At 50.5% G+C, this 20,143-nt stretch overlaps 1 pseudogene; it reads right to left on the bottom strand.

The window, feature by feature from the left end:
* Nucleotides 1-634: 634 nt before the first annotated feature.
* The window catches only part of LOC132591459 (steroidogenic factor 1-like), a 68,846-nt pseudogene continuing 49,337 nt past the window's right edge, over nucleotides 635-20,143 (bottom strand).

Below are 20,143 nucleotides of genomic sequence, written 5' to 3'. Positions count from 1 at the left end.
GGAGTTCGCCTACAACAATGCAGTGCACGTCTCCACAGGGGTGTCGCCCTTCAAGGCAAACTACGGGCGGGACCTCAGATCGTTCCCGGGGAGGGAATGGGAGGAGGAGGAGGAGGGTCCCGCAGCAGAGGATTGGGCGGAGGAACTGGAAACGGTGCATCAGCAACTCAGAGAACACTTGGAGAGGGCCAAGGCGGCGTACAAGGAGGGGGCGGATCGCCATCGGAGACCAGGGGAGGTCATCAGGGTGGGCGACAGGGTGTGGCTGTCCTCAGAGGGGCTTCCAACCAGGGGAAGGTGCAAGAAGTTAGCGCCCAGACGTCTGGGACCCTTTAAGGTCACACAGCAGGTCAATCCGGTAGCTTTCAGGCTGGAGTTACCGGAATCCATGAGGGTACACCCAGTGTTCCATAGGTCGTTGCTGTTGCCCTATAAGGAAAGCACCAGGTTCACAGACAGCAACCAGACCACAGAGGGTGGGGAGGAACGGGGAGGCACGCAGCAACTCAATGAGGCCACGGAAATTCTGGATTCCAGGTGGGGGGAGAGAGGGCTGGAGTATCTCCTGGCGTGGGAAGACACAATGCCGTCCCAAAATGAGTGGGTGCCGGCTACGGAGATACAGGAGGAATTCTTAGTGGAAGAGTTCCACGCTCTCTTCCCTCACAAGCCCAAGCCCTGGCACAGGGACAGGGAAGGGGAGGGGGAGGTACCCTCAGGAGGGAAATCCGAGAGCAGCTCCCCATGGAGATGGGAAGCGGGTTTTGAGGAACCGGAAGAGGAGGTATGGTTTTACCAGGAGGCTGGAACGTCGGAGTCAGTAGAGGACTGGGGACAGATTTTCACCCCCACCAGCTCTGACGCCACGGACTTTTTGGGCTTTCCGTCCTCCCAGGGAGAAGGGGGGCATTCCCCGGATTGGGGGGAAATTTTCACCCCCCACCAGCTCCGATGCCACGGACTTTATTGGTTTCTAGTCGTCCCCGGCTCTCTCTGAGCCCTCAGGAAGGGGGGGAGGGGAGCCTGGAGGGGGGGTGGATGTGAGGGACAGAAGTTACAGGCAAGTCCCTCCCATCCTAAGTAGCAGCTCGTCACCCAGCGCGAGTGCTAGTGGAGAGGGAGAGGTCTCCAGCGGAGACTCAGGAAGTGGTGACCGAGCCCATGCCCAGTGTAGGAAGGGGAAGGGGAGTGGGAGGCAAGGGAAGAAGGCCGATCCCACCGACCCCGGAATTGCGCAGGAAACGACGGGGGCGGAGATTCAGTATGCCTAGACTACTTTGCTGGAAGAAAACGCGCGAATCTCCATTCGGAGGTTCTGATCCCTAACTGACAACATGTACATAGTACTGTTCTGCACTGTAAATAATCAGCACTAAATAAAAGAATGAAAAGACAACGCCTGGAGGAGTCGTTACTCTAGAGTAGCCGCTACAGCGCCTGTGACACCTACATTGGCTCCCAGTATGTTTCCGAGCACAATTCAAAGTGCTGGTGCTGACCTTGAAAGCCCTAAACGGCCTCGGTCCAGTATACCTGAAGGATAGGCTCCACCCACATCGTTCAGCCCGGACACCGGGGTCCCTCTCCCGTGGGACTTCTGGCGGTTCCCGCACTGCGAGAAGGCAAGTTGCAGGGAACCAGGCAGAGGGCCTTCTTGGTAGTGGCACCCACCCTGTGGAATGCCCTCCCAGCAGATGTCAAGGAAAGAAGCAGCTTTCCCATTTTAAAAGACATCTAAAGGCAGCCCTGTTTAGGGAAGCTTGCTGCATTGTTTTAATATTCGATTGGGAGCCGCCCAGAGTGGCTAGGGAGACTCAGCCAGATGAGCAGGGTACAAATAATAAATTACTACTACTACTACTACTACTACTACTAGCTGGCCCTGCCACGCATTGCTGTGGCTCAGTCTGTTATTATTATTATTTATTATTTATTATTATTATTATTATTATTATTATTATTATTATTATTATTATCAGATTATTATTATCAAAATTTATTATTACTATTATTATTATTATTACTACTACTACTACTACTAGCTGGCCCTGCCACGCATTGCTGTGGCTCAGTCTGTTAAATGTTCTGTTGGCCTCAAGCGGCTGAAGAAGCCAAAAGGCGAAACAGGTTGTTTTTATTCTGGAAAACCCTGTTCTGCTTGCATCTACTTATGAACTTCGCACATCATGGGATCCACATATATTGGGTCCTTTTTGAACATTTGTTGTAATACTTTATTTTGATTTACATGACAGAGCGGTCAAGTGCCACTGCTATTTAGTACATTGTTTACCCCTATGTGGAGATAAATTAGACATTGCACAGTGGTGCCTCGCAAGACTAATGCCTCGCGCAACGAAAAACTCGCTAGAGTATTTTTGGATCCCTTCCAGTCGGGATTCAGGCCTCACCATGGGACTGAAACTGCCTTGGTCGTGCTGGTCGAGGATCTCCGGTGGACTAGGGACAAAGGTGAGAGCTGTTTCCTAGTTCTGCTGGATCTCTCAGCGGCTTTTGACACCATCGACCATAACATCCTTCTGGACCGTCTAGAGGGGTTGGGAGCTGGGGGCACTGTCATACAGTGGTTCCGCTCCTTCCTCCTGGGCCATGTTCAGAAAGTGGTGGGGGGGTGAGTGTTCAGACCCCTGGGCTCTCACTTGTGGGATGCCTCAGGGTTCTGTCCTCTCCCCCATGCTTTTTAACATCTATATGAAGCCGCTGGGAGAGATCATCAGGGGGTTTGGGCTGGGTGTTCATCAGTATGCAGATGATACCCAGCTCTAGATGTGGCAGGATCATTAGGTGGGAGTGATCATGCTCTTCTGGAGTTTATTGTTCAGTGGAAAGGAGCAACCAAGCATACTAAGACTCAAATCCTAGACTTTAAGAAAGCCGACTTCAGAAAACTTAGGGAAACGCTGGGTGAGATCCCATGGACAGAAATACTAAAAGGGAAGGGAGTTCACGATGGTTGGGAGTTTGTTAAAAGAGATATATTAAAAGCACAACTTCAGGCAATACCAATGAGATGGAAACATGGAAGGTGCCTAAAGAAGCCAGGGTGGCTATCTAGATAACTTTTAACTGAGTTAAGATTTAAAAGGGATATGTACAAAAAATGGAAAAGGGGGGAAATCACCAGAAAGGAATTCAAACATATAGCCAGCACGTGTAGAGACAAAGTCAGAAAAGCTAAAGCACAGAATGAACTCAGGCTCGCCAGAGAGGTTAAAAGCAACAAAAAGGGCTTTTATGGGTATGTCCGTAGCAAAAGGAAGAACAAGGAAACAGTGGGGTCACTTAGAGGAGAAGATGGTGAAATGCAAACAGGGGACAGAGAAAGGGCAGAACTCCTCAATGCCTTCTTTGCCTCAGTGTTCTCCAAAAAAGAAAACAATGCCCGACCTGAAGAATATGGAGCAGATGATTCAGCAGGGGAAACACAGCCCAGAACAAGTAAGGAGGTAGTACAAGAATACTTGGCTAGTTTAGATGTATTCAAGTCTCCAGGGCCAGATGAACTACATCCAAGAGTATTAAAAGAACTGGCAGAGGTGATTTCAGAACCACTGGCAATAATCTTTGATAATTCCTGGAGAACAGGTGAAGTTCCAGCAGACTGGAGGAGGGCAAATGTTGTCCCTATATTCAAAAAGGGGAAAAGAGAGGACCCAAACAATTACCGCCCAGTAAGCCTGACATCAATACCAGGAAAGATTCTAGAGCAGATCATCAAGCAAACAGTCTGTGAGCACCTAGAAAGAAACTCTGTGATCACTAAAAGTCAGCATGGGTTTCTGAAAAATAAGTCATGTCAGACTAATCTGATCTCATTTTTTGACAAAATTACAAGCCTGTTAGATGAAGGGAACGCTGTGGATGTAGCCTATCTTGATTTCAGCAAGGCCTTTGACAAGGTGCCCCATGATATTCTTGTAAAGAAGCTGGTAAAATGCGGGCTAGACAATGCTACCATTCAGTGGATTTGTAACTGGCTGACTGACCGAACCCAAAGGGTGCTCATCAATGGCTCCTCCTCATCCTGGAGAGTAGTGATTAGTGGGGTGCTACAGGGTTCTGTCTTGGGCCCAGTCTTATTCAACATCTTTATCAATGACTTGGATGATGGGCTTGAGGGCATCCTGAGCAAGTTTGCAGATGACACCAAATTGGGAGCGGTGGCTAATACCCCAGAGGACAGGATCACACTTCAAAATGACCTTAACAGATTAGACAACTGGGCCAAAGCAAACAAGATGAATTTTCACAAGGAGAAATGTAAGGTACTACACTTGGGCAAAAAAAATGAAAAGCACAAATACAGGATGGGTGACACCTGGCTTGAGAGCAGTACATGTGAAAAGGATCTAGGAGTCTTGGTAGACCACAGACTTGACATGAGTCAGCAATGTGATGCAGCAGCTAAAAAAGCCAATGCAATTCTGGGCTGCATCAATAAGAGTATAGCATCTAGATCTAGGGAAGTAATAGTACCACTGTATTCTGCTCTGGTCAGACCTCACCTGGAGTACTGTGTCCAGTTCTGGGCACCACAGTTCAAGAAGGATACTGACAAGCTGGAACGTGTCCAGAAGAGGGCAACCAAAATGGTCAAAGACCTGGAAACGATGCCTTATGAGGAACGGCTTAGGGAGCTGGGTATGTTTAGCCTGGAGAAGAGAAGGTTGAGGGGTGATATGATAGCCATGTTTAAATATATGAAAGGATGTCATATGGAGGAAGGAGAAGGATTGTTTTCTGCTGCTCCAGAGAAGTGGACACGGAGCAATGGATTAAAACTACAAGAAATAAGATTCCACCTAACCATTAGGAAGAACTTCCTGACAGTAAGAGCTGTTCGGCAGTGGAATTTGCTACCAAGGAGTGTGGTGGAGTCTCCTTCTTTGGAGATCTTTAAGCAGAGGCTTGACAGCCATATGTCAAGAATGCTTTGATGGTGTTTCCTGCTTGGCAGGGGGTTGGACTGGACGGCCCTCGTGGTCTCTTCCAACTCTATGATTCTATGATTCTATGATTCTACCTCTCTTTCAAATCAGAACCAGTGAAGGCGGTGAAGGTCCTGTGTGAGTGCCTGGAGGCGGTTGGAGGATGGATGGCGGCTAACAGATTGAGCTCGAATCCTGATTGTTTGTGGGGGACAGGAGGCGGGCAGGTGTGGAGGACTCCCTGGTCCTGAATGGGGTAACTGTGCCCCTGAAGGACCAGGTGCGCAGCCTGGGAGTCATTCTGGACTCACAGCTGTCCATGGAGGCACAGGTCCATTCTAAAAAGACACCTGCTTATCGGGAGATAAGCAATGACAAATCTAGACAGCATCTTAAAAAGCGGAGACATCACCTTGCCGACAAAGGTCCGTATAGTTAAAGCTATCGTTTTCCCAGTCGTGATGTATGGAAGTGAGAGCTGGACAATCAAGAAGGCTGATCGCCGAAGAATTGATGCTTTTGAATTATGGTGCAGGACTCTCGAGAGTCCCATGGACTGTGAGAAGATCAAACCGATCCATTCTGAAGGAAATCAGCCCTGAGTGCTCATTGGAAGGACAGATCCTGAAGCTAAGTCTGTGAGACTTTGGCCACCTCATGAGAAGACAAGACTCCCCTGATGTTGGGAAAGATGGAGGGCAGAAGGAGAAGGGGATGCCAGAGGACGAGATGGTTGGACAGTGTTCTCGAAGCCACCAACATGAGTCTGACCAAACTGCGGGAGGCAGTGGAAGACAAGAGTGTCTGGCGTTCTATGGTCCATGGGGTCACGAAGAGTCGGACACGGCTAACGGACTCAACAACAACAAAGCGATAACACATTCTGGAGGTGCCATGAAGAGGTGGCCAGGACACGGTGGGGCCAGTCACAGGGACGAGCCGGGGGTGGGGGGAATCACAGGGATAAGCTGGGGTGGGGGGGAGGAGGGGGAGGGATACGTCATGGGTCAGGACACAGTTGGGCCAGTCATAGGGATGAGCCGGGGGTGGGGGGAGTAGGGGGCGTGATACGTCATGGGTTGGGACAGGGTGGGTGGAATCACAGGGATAAGCCGGTGGGTGGGGGGAGAGGGGGTGTGATACGTCATGGGTCGGGACAGGGTGGGGGGAATCTCACGGAAGAAGAAGAAGAAGAAGAAGAAGAAGAAGAAGAAGAAGAAGAAGAAGAAGAAGAAGAAGAAGAAGAAGAAGAAGAAGAAGAAGAGTTTGGATTTGATATCCCACTTCATCACTCCCCGAAGGAGTCTCAAAGCGGCTAACAATCTCCTTTCCCCTCCTCCACCACCACAAACACTCTGTGAGGTGAGTGGGGCTGAGAGACTTCAGAGAAGTGTGACTAGCCCAAGGTCACCCAGCAGTTGCATGTGGAGGAGCGGAGACGCGAACCCGGTTCCCCAGATTACGAGGCCACCGCTCTTAACCACTACACCACAGTGGCTCTGTGGATGAGCCACAGCAACGCGTGGCAGGGCCAGCTAGTGTATATAATGAAACTCTGTAAAAACCAGCGACGGAGTTTGAAGCCTCTTACTCGTGAGAAGCCAACAAGCGCCCTTGCAGGGGTGTGGGGTGAGGGGCTGAAGCACAAAGCTCCCCATGGCAGCCCCTGTTTGCTCTTCCCAGGTCACTCGCTGCCCTCATCCACACCCCTCCGCACTTACCAAGGCTGAAGAGGATGAGGAACTTCAAGCAGACAAACTCCTGCCTGTCCACCTGGAGGGAATGCAATCGGAGCACCAGCTCATGGGCCCTCAGCACCAAGCTGTTCAGGATGGATCCCGCCTGCAAGGCAACGGTCGACATGTCCACCTGGAAGAAAGGGGAGGTGGGAAGGGATCAGGACCGCCCCAAAGGCACCATCTTGGCAGGGGGACAAGGAGGTTCAAGAGCTGGGCGGCAGTGGGGTAGGGGACGGCCTCCATCATAAAGACTTTTGAGCAATCAGCTGTGAAGGCTAATAATAATTATTATTATTGGGGGGTGGAGGAGGCATCTGAGGGCCCATTTCACAGATGAAACCACAGTGGGGCCTACAGGGGAGTCTGAAGGGGGACTCTGAGGACCCATTTAACAGACTGAGCCACAGCAACGCGTGGCAGGGCCAGCTAGTAATAATAATAATAATAATAATAATAATAATAATAATAATTTTTTATTTATACCCCGCCCTCCCCAGTCAAAACCAGGCTTAGGGCAGCGGACGCCAGTAAAATGACCAGAAGACCTAAAAGAAAGAAAAGCAATGAATTAAAATACGGGACAGGGTGGGGCTGATCACAGGGATAAGCCCGGGGGTGGGGGGAGGAGGGGGCGGGATAGGTCATGGGTTGGGACAGGGTGGGGCCAATCACAGAGATTAGCCTGGGGGGGGGCAGGTCATGGGTTGGGACAGGGTGGGGCCAATCACAGGGATGAGCCGGGGGAGGAGTCTGAGGGCCCATTGAATAGACTAAACCACATTGGGGCCTACAGGGGAGTCTGAAGGGGGACTCTGAGCCACAGCAATGCGTGGCAGGGCCAGCTAGTAGTAGTAGTAGTAGTAGTAGTAGTAGTAGTAGTAGTAATAATCTTTTTTATTTATACCCCGCCCTCCCCAGTCGAAACCGGGCTCAGGGCGGCTGACACCAGTAGAATGACAATAAGACGTAAAAGAAAAAAAAAGCAATTAATTAAAATACGGGTTAAAATACAATTTAAATACAAATTTTAAACTGGCCCCAGTCAAAACGATAAGGGAGGAAAGACATAGGGGTCAGACTGAGTCCAGGCGGAACAGCTCCGTCTTGCAGGCCCTGTGGAAAGATGTCAAATCCCGCAGGGCCCTGGTCTCCTGTGAGAGAGCGTTCTACCAAGTCGGGGCCAGTACTGAAAAGGCCCTGGCCCTACCTTATGTCTTGGGATCGCCAAAATGTTGTGATTTGTGAACCTTAAGGTCCTCCGCGGGGCATAGCGGGAGAGGCGGTTCCATAGGTACCGTAGGTACCATAAGATAAATATGGTTACATCTGGGTGCTGGCCGTACACAGAAGGATAAGCAATAACGAACAAAGCCTAACCAACGCAGGATGAGTCACAAGTGATGTCTCTTAGCGTCCCATAGGCCTTCCTCCCAAATTATTGTGCAGAGAATAATAATAATAATAATAATAATAATAATAATAATAATTTATTATTTATACCCCGCCCATCTGGCCGGGTCTCCCCAGCCACTCTGGGCGGCTTCCAACAGAAAAATAAAACACAATAATCTATTAAACATTAAAAGCCTCCCTGAACAGGGCTGCCTTCAGATGTCTCCTAAAAGTCTGGTAGTTGTTTTCCTTTTTGACATCTGTTGGGAGGGCGTACTACAGGGCAGGCGCCACCACCGAGAAGGCCCTCTGCCTAGTTCCCTGCAACTTGGCTTCTCGCAACGAGGGAACTGCCAGAAGGCCCTCGGTGCTGGACCTCAGTGTCCGGGCAGAATGATGGAGGTGGAGACGCTCCTTCAGGTATACTGGACCGAGGCCATTTAGGGCTTTAAAGGTCAGCACCAACACTTTGAATTGTGCTCGGAAACGTACTGGGAGCCAATGTAGATCACATGTGTTATGTGGTCTCGGCGGCCACTCCCAGTCACTAGTCTAGCAGCCACTCCCAGTCACTAGTCTAGCTGCTGCATTCTGGATTAGTTGTAGTTTCCGAATCACCTTCAAAGGTAGCCCCACGTAGAGCGCATTGCAGTAGTCCAAGCGGGAGATAATTAGAGCATGCACCACTCTGGCTAGACAGTCTGCGGGCAGGTAGGGTCTCAGCCTGCGTACCAGATGGAGCTGATAGACAGCTGCCCTGGACACAGAATTGACCTGCGCCTCCATGGACAGCTGTGAGTCCAAAATGACTCCAGGCTGCGCACCTGGTCCTTCAGGGGCACAGTTACCCCGTTCAGAACCAGGGAATCCTCCACTCCTGCCTGCCTCCTGTCCCCCACGAACAGTACTTCTGTCTTGTCAGGATTCAACCTCAATCTGTTAGCCGCCATCCATCCTCCAACCGCCTCCAGGCACTCACACAGGACCTTCACTGCCTTCACTGGTTCTGATTTGAAAGAGAGGTAGAGCTGGGTATCATCCGCATACTGATGAACACCCAGCCCAAACCCCCTGATGATCTCTCCCAGCGGCTGCATGTGGATGCAGGATAGAACCCTGAGGCACCCCACAAGTGAGAGCCCAGGGGTCTGAACACTCATCCCCCACCACCACTTTCTGAACACGGCCCAGGAGGAAGGAGCGGAACCACTGTATGACAGTGCCCCCAGCTCCCAACCCCTCTAGATGGTCCAGAAGGATGTTATGGTCGATGGTGTCAAAAGCCGCTGAGAGATCCAGCAGGACTAGGAAGCAGCTCTCACCTTTGTCTCTAGCCCGCCGGAGATCATCAACCAGTGCGACCAGGGCCGTTTCAGTCCCATGATGAGGCCTGAATCCTGACTGGAAAGGGATCCAAATGGTCCGCTTCTTCCAGGTGTGCCTGGAGTTGTTCAGCAACCACTCGCTCAATCACCTTGCCCAAGAATGGAAGATTTGAGACTGGGCGATAGTTGGCCATATTAGCCGCATCTAAAGATGGTTTTTTAAGAAGCGGTTTAATGACCGCCTCTTTCAGCGGGGCTGGGAATACTCCCTCGTAGAGGGAAGCATTTACCACCCCGCGGAGCCCATCGCCCAGCCCTTCCTGGCTAGCTTTTATTAGCCAGGACGGGCAAGGGTCAAGGAGACAGGTGGTTGGTTTCACTCGTCCAAGCAGCCTGTCCACATCCTCGGAGGTAACAGATTGAAATTGATCCCATGAAACATGACTAGACAGGGCTCCAGCACTCCCCCGCCCCGGCCCTGCTCCCACGGTGGAGTCTATCTCCCCTCCGAATCTGAGCGACTTTATCTGCCAAAAACTTTGCAAAAGCATTGCAGGAGAAATTGGGGTCCCTATCAGGCCCTGATGAAGAAGGTGGTTTGGATAGATTGCGAACCACCTGGAACAGTCTCCTGCTGCTGTTTTCTGCAGATGCGATAGAAACAGTGAAGAAGGTCCTCTTTGCCGTCGCTATTGCCACTTGGTAGGCTCGAAGTTGAGCTCTAGCCCGTGTTCGGTCGGATTCAGAATGAGTTTTCCGCCACCGGCGCTCTAGCCGTCTCAGCGAACTGTTTCATCGCCCTCAGCTCCGGGGAAAACCACGGGGCTGTCCGGGCTCCATGCAATCGGAGAGGGGGCTTCGGAGCCAAACAGTTAATAGCCCTGGTTAACTCCACATTCCAGCGGGCCACCAGGGAATCGGCTGAAAGGCCATCAACATGGGATAAGACATCCCCTACCACTCTCTGGAAACCATTTGGATCCATTAAGTGGCGGGAGCGGACCATCCGAATAGGTCCCACCTCCCTGCAGAGGGGAAGGGTCGCGGAGAAGTCCAGTTGCACCAGGTAGTGATCTGACCATGGCACTTCGTTAGTTTCACTTTTACTTAGTGTCAGATCACCAACATCCATAGAGGTAAACACCAGGTCCAAGGCATGTCCGCGGCTATGAGTTGGGCCAGACTTATTCAGGGACAGCCCCATGGAGGCCATGCTTTCCACGAAGTCCCAAGCGGCTCCTTGTAAGGTCGTGTCGGCATGGATGTTAAAATCCCCTAAGACAACCAAGCCAGGTGTCTCCAGGAGCACATCCGACACGACCTGAAGCAGCTCGGACAGGGAATCCTTGGTGCAGCGGGGAGGTCGGTAGACCAAAAGGAATCCTGTACTGCCCCTATTGCCCAACTTCCAGAACATGCACTCAGAAAACTCAGTCTTACCAATAGGACACCTGGTGCAAAACTAATGACTTCCTAAAAAATCACTGCAACCCCCCCTCCCCGCCCAGATGGCCTGGGTTGCTGTGCAGAAGAGAAACCTGGTGGACAAGCAGCGGCAAGGACAGGCCCATCTGCTTCATCCAACCAGGTCTCTGTCACACATGCCAGGTCAAATCCTCCATCCACAATCAGGTCGTGGATGGCAGTGGTCTTGTGGATCATTGACCTGGCATTGCACAGCAGCACCTTCAGGTCATGTGGGTGTGGGTATCCCTTGCTGATTCCAGTATCCATCCGGTCAGGACCAGACCCGGAGGCAGGGATAGTCCTCAAACAACGACTGAGCCTGCCTCCTCGGTAATGACATGGTCTGGTCTTAGCATAACTCCTCCTCCTACCCATGATCACTGAGATCCGTTGTCCCAGTGCACCCCCTCCTGTGGAACCTGCCCCAGCCATTTTGTTGGCTGGGACCCACTCCCAGGCAGCCCGTGACCCTCCCCTTAAAAACAGAATAAAACCTATATAAAAGAAAAAATACAATAAAACAATACAAACAAAGACAGAAAATTACAAACTAAAAATTAAACAAACCCAAATTAAACAAATTCCCAACCCCAAACAAAACTCCAATTTAAAAAGGTGAAAGGAAATAAAAAAAACATTTTAAAACATTTTAAAAAGAACTCTGCATAGTTCACACTGGACAGCAACTGTCCCCAGGAGGCCCGCGAGGCCCCGCCCTGGGCCAGGTGGTGGGAGGCAGGGACAGGACCTGCAGGCACTCACGGCAGGAGAGAACTGCAAACCAAAGTCTAAACAAGCACAATGGAGTACAGTCATACCTCGGTTTAAGTACGCTTCAGGTTCAGTACTCCGCGGACCCGTCTGGAACGGAGTAATCCACTTTCCATTACTTTCAATGGGAAAGTTCACTTCAGGTTAAGTACACTTCAGTTTAAGTACTCCGCGGACCTGTCTGGAACGGATTAATCCACTTTCCATTACTTTCAATGGGAAAGTTCACTTCAGGTTAAGTACAGACTTCCGGAACCAATTGTGTACTTAAACCACGGTACCACTGTACTTGCCGATTCTTCTCCCCCCAGCCCCATGTTTACTCCGGCTTCTATCTCCCTCTCCTGTGGGGCAGGGGACCTGTGTTCTCTATGTGGGGCTACCTTTGAAGGTGACCCAGAAACTGCAATAAATCCAGAATGTGGCAGCTAGACTGGTGACTGGGAGCGGCCGCTAAGACCACATAACATCAGTCTTGAAAGACCTACATTGGCTCCCAGTATGTTTCCGAGAACGATTCAAAGTGTTGGTGCTGACCTTGAAAGCCCTAAACGGCCTCAGTCCAGTATTCCTGAAGGGGCGTCTCCACCCCCATCGTTCTGCCCGGACACTGAGGTCCAGCGCCAAGGGACTTCTGGCGGTTCCCTCGCTGTGAGAAGCAAAGCTACAGGGAACCAGGCAGAGGGCCTTCTCAGTGGTGGCGCCCGCCCTGTGGAACGCCCTCCCACCAGATGTCAAAGCGAAAAACAACTACCAGACTTTTAGAAGACATCTGAAGGCAGCTCTGTTTAGGGAAGTTTTTAATGTGTGTAACATCATAGAGATTGTGATGTTAGGAATCTTATTCTAAATAATACATTGTTTTTTGCACCATGCTTTGCTGTTATGCGTCACGAATTTATGAATTTATGGACTTATTCCTTTATCATTCATTGGTCTACGTGTTGCCTCTAGTTTCAGAGTTTGCAGCACGGGGGGGGGGGGGTTAATGATTTTTTGCAATTTCTGAACATGTGCGGGACCCGCAAGCAACCCTAGCAAGCGCTTTTACCTCCTGGCCGGTCACCAGCAGGATGCTGCGGTTCTTCCCATAATGCACCTGGCGGAAAATGTGGTCAAAGACCAGCAGATCGCTCCAGCAGTTCTGCAGAAGCTTCATCTGGTCACCCACCTGGGAGGAGGAGGAGGAGGAGAGGAAAAGGAGGAGGAAGAGGAGGAGAAGAAGAAGAAGAAAGAAGAAGAAGAAGAAGAAGAAGAAGAAGAAGAAGAAGAAGAAGAAGAAGAAGAAGAAGAAGAGAAGAAGAAGAAGAAGAAGAAGAAGAAGAAGAAGAAGAAGGGGAGGAGGGAGGAGGAGGAGGAGGAGAAAAAGAAGAAGAGGAGGAGGACGAGGAGAGGAGGAGGAGAAAAAGAAGGAGGAGGAGGAAGAAGAAGAAGACGGAGGAGGAGGAGGAGGAGGAGGAGGAGGAGGAGGAGGAGGAGGAGGAGGAGGAGGTGAAAAAGAAGAAGAGGAGGAGGAGGTGAAGGAGAAGAGGAGGAGGAAGGAGAGGTGGAGGAGGAGGAGGAGGAGGAGGAGGGAGGAGAAGAAGAAGAAGAAGAAGAAGAAGAAGAAGAAGAAGAAGAAGAAGAAGAAGAAGAAGAAGAAGAAGAAGAAGAAGAAACAGTTTAGAAACTTCTCCAAAGATGATTAAGAGTTGTTAGTTAAATAAATGAATGAATGAATGAACGAATTAATGCATTTGTATACAATCCTTCATCCCGAAAATCTCTTGGCAATTTACCTTCCCGCAGGAGCAGTACCTATTGATCTACTTGCACTTTGACGTGCTTTTCGAACTGCTAGGTTTTTAAGGATTAGGGACCGAGCAACGGGAGCTCACCCCATGGCGGGGATTCGAACTGCCGACCTTTGCCAAAGGTGTCCTGGGCTTTGAAGAAAACTCGATCTCAGGACGCAAGGGAGAAATGTGCTAAGAGGAAGGCACGCTTGGCAAATCCACACTGTGATCAACTCCCGCCCGGAAACCAGTGTCCCCACTGTGGAAGGACGTGTGGATCCAGAATTGGCCTCCACAGTCACTTATGGACCCATTGTTAAAACTGTGTTTATGGAAGACAATCTTGCTCGGCTACGAGGGATCGCAGAAGAAGAAGAAGAGAAGAAGAAGAAGAAGAAGAAGAAGAAGAAGAAGAAGAAGAAGAAGAAGAAGAAGAAGAAGAAGAAGAAGAAGAAGAAGAAGAAGAAGAAGCAGCTTCGTAAATATTTTATTTTTAAAATGAATATGCTCGAAAACGTACTGGAAACAAACGAATTCTTTCAGCTTCCCAAACTCTTCCCGAGCTCCAGGGCCAGTTTGTGCGGGCAGCTCAGCAATAATAATAATAATAATAATAATAGATTATTTATACCCCGCCCATCTGCTGGGTTTCCCCAGCCACTCTGGTCGGCTTCCAACAGATATTGAAATACAATAATTTGTTGTTGTTTAGCCGTTTAGTCGTGTCCGACTCTTTGTGACCCCCTGGACCAGAGCACGCCAGGCACTCCTGTCTTGCACTGCCTCCCGCAGTTTGGTAAAACTCATGTTAGTGCTTCGAAAACACTGTCCAACCATCCCTTCTCCTTGTGCCCTCCATCTTTCCCAACATCAGGGTCTTTTCCAGGGAGTCTTCTCTTCTCATGAGGTGGCCAAAGTCTTGGAGCATGTTGGTAGCTTTGAGAACACTGTCCAACCATCTCGTCCTCTGTCGTCCCCTTCTCCTTGTGTCCTCCATCTTTCCCAACATAAGGGAGTCTACTCTTACTTCTTCCTTACGAGAGACATTGCACCTATTTTTGCAAATCAATAGAATCTTTAATAATAAATACAGGTAGGTAGCCATGTTGGTCTGCCGTACTCGAAACAAAAAATAATATAAATTCCTTCCAGTAGCACCTTAGAGACCAACTAAGTTTGTCATTGGTATGAACTTTTGTGTGCATTGCAAATTTCCAAAAGAAAAGCATTTGTCAAAATTAAAAGAAAAAAAAAAAACTACTAAGTTGCATTCCTGAAATCAACACACTCTTCGACGATATTCTCATTTTCCCGAGTTTCCCCCTTTTCTCCCCAATGTCTCAAGAAACGAAACTGATTTGTAGGAACCTGACGAGAGACATTGCACATATTTTTGCAAATCAAGAAAACCTTAATAAGAGAACAAAACAAAACTGGGGGCTTCTCCCTAACAGCCGCTTCCTTCCCCTCTGCATTCCTTCACGCTGGAGAAGGATGTACTGTGTCCCCGAGGGCAAAATGTATCCAAAGCCGCTTGCTGGGAGACACAGGCCTTTTTTGTGGGCAAACAAGGGATGTTGGGCGGGGGGGTGGTTTTCCCAGTAAGACACTGTGTTGGAACTGGGCGAGATGCAAGTTGGCCCAGGAAGGGACTCGAGATAAGAAGAGGGCAGATGAGCCAAGAATCATAGAATCATAGCGTTGGAAGAGACTACAAGGGCCATCCAGTCCAACCCCCTTGCCAAGCAGGAAAACACCATCAAAGCATTCCTGACATATGCCTGTCAAGCCTCCGCTTAAAGACCTCCAAAGAAGGAGACTCCACCACACTCCTTGGCAGCAAATTCCACTGCCGAACAGCTCTTACTGTCAGGAAGTTCTTCCTAAGGTTTAGGTGGAATCTTCTTTCTTGTAGCTTGAATCCATTGCTCCGTGTCCGCTTCTTCTGGAGCAGCAGAAAACAACCTTTCTCCCTCCTCTATATGACATCCTTTGATATATTTGAATATGGCTATCATATCACCCCTTAACCTCTTCTTCTCCAGGCTAAACATACCCAGCTCCCTAAGCCGTTCCTCATAAGGCATCGTTTCCAGGCCTTTCACCATTTCGGTTGCCCTCTTCTGGACACATTCCAGCTTGTCAGTCTCCTTCTTGAACTGTGGTGCCCAGAACTGGACACAGTACTCCAGGTGAGGTCTGACCAGAGCAGAACACAGTGGTACTATTACTTCCCTTGATCTAGATGCTATACTCCTCTTGATGCAGCCCAAAATTGCGTTGGCTTTTTGAGCTTCTGCATCACACTGTTGACTCATGTCAAGTTTGTGGTCTACCAAGACTCCGGGATCCTTTTCACATGTACTGCTCTCAAGCCAGGTGTCACCCATCCTCAACATTAGGAAGAACTTCCTGACAGTAAGAGCTGTTCGGCAGTGGAATTTGCTACCAAGGAGTGTGGTGGAGTCTGGCTTGACAGTTATATGTCAGGAATGCTTTGATGGTGTTTCCTGCTTGGCAGGGGGTTGGACTGGATGGCCCTTGTGGTCTCTTCCAACTCTATGATTCTAAAGGGACCACTGGCCGTTAGGTCCAGTTGCGACCGACTCTGGGGTTGCGGCGCTCACCTCACGTTATTGTGCCGAGGGAGCTGGCGTACAGCTTCCGGGTCATGTGGGCAGCATGACCAAGCCGCTTCTGGCGAACCAGAGCAGCGCACGGAAACGCCGTTTACCTCCCCTATTGATCTACTTGCACTTTTGACGTGCTTTCGAGCTGCTAGGTGGGCAGGAGCAGGGACCGAGCGACGGGAGCTCACCCCGTGGCGGGGATTCGAACAGCTGACCTTCTGATCGGCAAGCCCTAGGCTCTGGGGTTTAACCCGCAGCGCCAGACTCAAATCACGAGACCTCACCCCAGATCAGGCATCCCCAAACTTCATGGGTCGGGACAGGGTTGAGCCACAGCAACGCTTGGCCGGGCCAGGACACCTTTGGTCAAGGCCATTCTCCAACTGGTATACATCCAACTATAAGTCTTCTTCTTCTTCTTTGGCGATCCCTCGTAGCCAAGTAAGATTGTCTTCCATCAGCACGGTTATAACAATGGGTCCGTAAGTGACTGTGGAGGCCAATTCTGGATCCACACGTCCTTCCACAGTGGTGATGTTGGTTTCCAGGCAGGTGTAGATTTGCCAAGCATGTCTTCCTCTTAGCACCTTTCTCCCTTGCGTCCTGAGATCGAGTATCGTCAAAGCCCAGGACACCTTTGGTCAAGGCCGTTCTGCAACTGGTAGACGTCCAACTATAAATCTTCTTCTTCTTCTTTGGCAACACCGACCCACAACACTCACACAGGAAACAAAAACCACCACAGCCAACCACAGATGAACAACCGTACCCATGGCCAAACCCAACGTCTCTCACCACCAAAGGAACACAAGCGGACATCAGAGAACCTGCACAAGTGACGCTGACAAAAAACCCCACATATAATATTCTTGTAAAGAAGCTAGTAAAATGTGGGCTAGACAATGCTACCATTCAGTGGATTTGTAACTGGCTGGCTGACCGAACCCAAAGGGTGCTCATCAATGGCTCCTCTTCATCCTGGAGAGAAGTGACTAGTGGGGTGCCACAGGGTTCTGTCTCCGGGTTGCTCGCTGCCGGAGCTGCGTCGGGATTGCCGAGAGCTCTCGTGGCGATTCAATTTTAGAGGGGTGCTAGGGGGTCTCCGTGGGCAGCGGAACCTCAAAACCCTTGAAGGAAAAGTTCAGGGTCCCGGGACAAAAAGCGGCGCTAGAAGAAGGGGCGAGAAAGACGCTTAAAAACTGAAGGGAAATCCAAGTCCCGGCGCTTAGAAAATGGCCGCCCCTCTAAAAGCTGCCTCAGGACGGAGCACGGACTAGCGACAGCACTTCAAAGCGAGGAAAAGCATTCTAAAGAGCAGAAGAAGTACAGTTTTTATTCTTTTACCCTTTTAATTCAAATCTGTTCTGCCAAGTTCTCTGCTGAGCGAATTTATTGTGACCATCAAGCGAAAAAACCACTTCCGCATTTCACGGAGGTGGAGTTGTGGGCGTGGCCCGTCTCGACCCTCGCGAGGGGGCTGTAGCTCAGCCCTCTCGCGAGAGTGGTGTTCCCGCCTCCGTCATACCCCGGCCGACTAATAGGGCCGGCCGGGAGGCGGGGCCTCCCCCGCGTTTAAATCTGGCCGGAGGCGGGAACGCTGCCTCTCTTCTCCTGGCACCGCAAGCGATCGGATCAGCAGCCTTGCGCTCCGATCGTCTTACCCGGGTTTGATTGCTTAGTTGTTACCTTCGCCTGGCCATCCAGAATTTCTTGGCCTTGTTTTTGTTTTCCTTTCTCCAGGCTTTATTCCAACAGGTCTCCGCGTGCTCCTGGAACTTGCCGACGCTGCCGCTTTAGCCCCGGCAGGCGGGAGCTCCCGCCGATCAGCTGTTCAGCAGGCAGCACTCGCGGAGTTGGCGCGGGGATCGGTGCTTGGCTGGCGCTCCGTGCCTGGTGTCTTTTCTGCTTCCCTGGGGAAGCGGGCTCGCCCTTCTGCCCGTCTGCAAGATCTTCAGCCAGTGGGAGCCTCCGTCCAGCCTGCCTCCAGCGTCGCCGAGCCAGTTGCCATTGCCGGCGCCACCCCCCATCGCGCGCGCGCTCTGATTCTTCGAAACACCAGCTTGCATCGGGTTGAGGCGGCTGTCTCCCCGCGATCAGCCCTGCCATCGGCGCAAGTCGTCGCGGAAGCATCGAGGCCGAGGTGGTGAGCTAGCGAGACGTGGGTTTCCCTTTAACTTCCCTGCCAGTACTGCTGGGTTTCCCTTCAACTTCCTTGCCAGTAACTGGTGCCCCTGGTTAACCGTCCCCCGTAAATTCTCTCCAAACCGTTTTAGTTCCCGGCAACTTTCTTTCCTACTGTTGTTTGGGTTCACGTGGGGCTAGCTACGGCAGCCATTTCGACCGGGGGCCTTCTCACCACGTGCCTCGGCCTCGGCGGCCATCTTAGGAACGTCCACGTGAGTGGGATGCGGCAGCCATCTTGAGTGCCCCCACCCCTAGCTGCGCATAGCTTGGCCTCATTTGCTATTGTGGCTGCCGGCCTTGGCCCCTTTGACTGCGGCTTTGCCTGTAAATAAGGCCCATATTTTATCTGGATCGGCGGCGGGGCCGCATCAGCTGCTTGTGTTCAGTTCACGCTAGTTCTTCTCCAGGTAGTTTATTAAATGTAGTTGGTTCGTTTTGAGAATTAATACCCCTTGTTATTAATTGCTGTTAGTCCATTCTTCTGGGTTTGATTAGTTACTTGTTTCACTTGGGAAATTAATTAGCTTTCGTGTCAATTTACGTTACTTAATTTTCGATTATTATCTGGCCTGATTTGTTTCCTATTGCCTCAATTTATAGTTTTGCTTACCATATTGTGTTTTATTAACTATAGTTGATTCACTTTGAGAATTAATACCTCGTTATTAATTAGCGTTACTCCATTCTTTCAGGTTTGATTGCTTAGTTGTTTCACTTTGAAAATTAATTAGCGTTTTGTGTCAATTTACGTTACTTATTTTCTTGTTATTATCTGGCCTGATTTGTTTCCTATTGCATCAATTTCTAGTATTGCTTACCATCTTGTGTCTTAAGGGACGTTGGTTCAACCCGCTAGGATTTTGATCAGATCGCGGGATAATTGGTGTTAGTTGATTTATTCGGCTATTAAATTGTACTTTTGGAATAAATTCACTCGGGACCAACTAGATTGGATTACTCATCGCAGGAGAAATTAGCCTTAGTGCATTCAAGTCTTGAGTAAGTTCTCTTGGTAAATAAATTTCTTGAAGTGTACAGATAACTCAGCAAGCACATGTCTTCGGGACGCAGTATGCGCAGCAAATCCTCTAAGGGTGCTGCTCCAGCAGCGGATGCTGGCACTGCCTCATCAGGCCCTGCTCCCGCCTTTAATCCTGATGCTCTGGCCCAAGTGGCTTCCAATTTACAGAATATTTGCAATCAGTTAGGACCACTGTGTTCCACGCTGGCTCCTTTATGTGTTTCTCTTGCCTCCGCGAACAGAGGGGTACAAAATGGTATTAACAATTCCCAAGCCTGCGTTCCTGAGACCCCCCCCCCCGACAATAGTCAGTTATCTAGCTCTTCCTTCTCATTCCTTAGCTCCCAGTCTAGTGGGGGGGGGAGCTCCAGGCACATCTGCCGCCCCGCCCCCTAGCTCACAGCGGGACATGGGTGCTCAGCCGGGCACATCTGCCGCTTCCCTCCAGATACTTCATCAGAGTCAGGCCATGGCGCAAGCTTCTCAACCGGCTTCTCAGAACCTTCTCCAGGTCGCTCCGCTCTCCAGTAACCCTCCCCAGGTCGCCTCCCTCCATGGTTTACAACAGGAGTTGGGGGCACAGCAGGGCACATCGGCTTCTTTCCTGCAGGCCGCGCAGCAGGTCCAGACCATGGCTCAGGCCCCTCTAACGGCCTCCCCAAACGCCCCCCAGGGCGCGTTCGAGTCCACTCACATTCAGGTTCGTGCACCAGTTTCGCCCCTCATTTCTGCTCAGTCTGTTTCAGAACTCTTTAGATCCCAATCCTCACAGGCCCAGACCGGGCCTCCTCCATTGCCCGTGGGTTCGGTATCGTCACGGGAGGATGCTGGCATGCGGGCTGTGGCCGAGCCCCCCAGCGAGTCGGCGGGTGGTGCGACAGGCCAGACCG

Source organism: Zootoca vivipara, chromosome W, assembly GCF_963506605.1.
Source record: "Zootoca vivipara chromosome W, rZooViv1.1, whole genome shotgun sequence".
In the NCBI taxonomy this organism is placed as follows: Eukaryota; Metazoa; Chordata; class Lepidosauria; order Squamata; family Lacertidae; genus Zootoca; species Zootoca vivipara.
This window is presented reverse-complemented; position numbering and strand designations above follow the sequence as displayed.